Here is a 1172-nt window from a genome sequence, read left to right on the forward strand (position 1 = left end):
TTTGATGAATTACTTCACATTACAGGGTCAGAACTCTCAATGGAGTAAAAACTCCTAACAAGCTGACAAATTTAGCCATTTTAGCTGACCTTCCCTTTTCATATTTGTAAGTAATAGGTACAGCTTTCTCTCTTGCTGTATACTGAGTACTTGGGAGAAGTACCTAAACTACTAAAATGAAGTTTCGCAAAAGACAATCCTGACTTAATACCTTACTGAATAAAATGTTGTTCAAAACAACACTGAAATCATCATTAAGGTAGAAAGCACAGACACCACAAGATTTCAGATGCTGCAGGGCTCTGATTTATAGACTCTCAAGTCTATTTATTTGCTTTATATGGTACCAAGCACAGCTTCTCAGTGGTAAATAGGTAACTTAGGTCATGTATCTGATGAGCACTAACAGCAAAATAAACAGTAAGACTTGGTTCCAATTGCTCTAGCCTCACAGATGGATCTTTTATTAAAACCAAGTTAATTCTTAGCACTTGATCTAGCAGAATAATGAGATGAGGAAAATTTGAAGAAAACACAACAGAAATAGAAAAATGCTTCTAATGGATCACATTAACTAACAAAGCACTGTGACAGCTCCGTGGCCCAACAGACACTTTTTCATCTCTCAAAAGGACACTCATAAGCCACCAAAAAGTGTTGCTATTATTTTAAATGCATTTGTCACTTGACAAGTTATCATTAGATTTAGCAAGTTTTAAAGATGCACATATTTGCACCAGAAGTCAAGTGCTCACCAACAAAAATCACCAAATTACAGGGTCACTTTGCTCTTTCATGTTCAATTTCTTATGGCTTTCGGGATGGAGAAAAGAAAGATTGGGATATTTCTCTTTCACTTCTGTTTCCCCCTTTTACGTCTGACACACTAGGGCTCTGCTGCAAGCCTTGGCTTACAAGCAGCAAAGAAAAGGTTAATTAAGAACTATTTCCATGAAGAACTTCTTCAAAAGTTTAGAAGGAAACAGCTACAGATTTGCAATCCCCTTTGCTTTGCTTCCAGCCCTGAAAGAGACATCTGCACGAACACTACTGAATCTCAAAGCATCCAATTTCTCAGCAGTTGTGCTGAGTGTTCATTCCTTACATGGCAGGTAATTAAACTTTGCTTAGCTTGCTTAAGACAAGACTGTGAAAGTTTGTAATATCACACT

The 1172-nt window shown here is 37.0% G+C and overlaps 1 protein-coding gene across 1 annotated transcript in view; it reads right to left on the reverse strand.

Moving 5' to 3' along the window:
• The window catches only part of MIER3 (mesoderm induction early response 1, family member 3), a gene marked incomplete at its 3' end in the record, with an annotated part of 17356 nt that overhangs the window by 15230 nt on the left and 954 nt on the right, over positions 1-1172 (reverse strand). The gene's annotated exons all lie outside the window — the stretch shown is intronic.

Source organism: Acanthisitta chloris, unplaced genomic scaffold, assembly GCF_000695815.1.
Source record: "Acanthisitta chloris isolate BGI_N310 unplaced genomic scaffold, ASM69581v1 scaffold25420, whole genome shotgun sequence".
NCBI lineage: Eukaryota > Metazoa > Chordata > Aves > Passeriformes > Acanthisittidae > Acanthisitta > Acanthisitta chloris.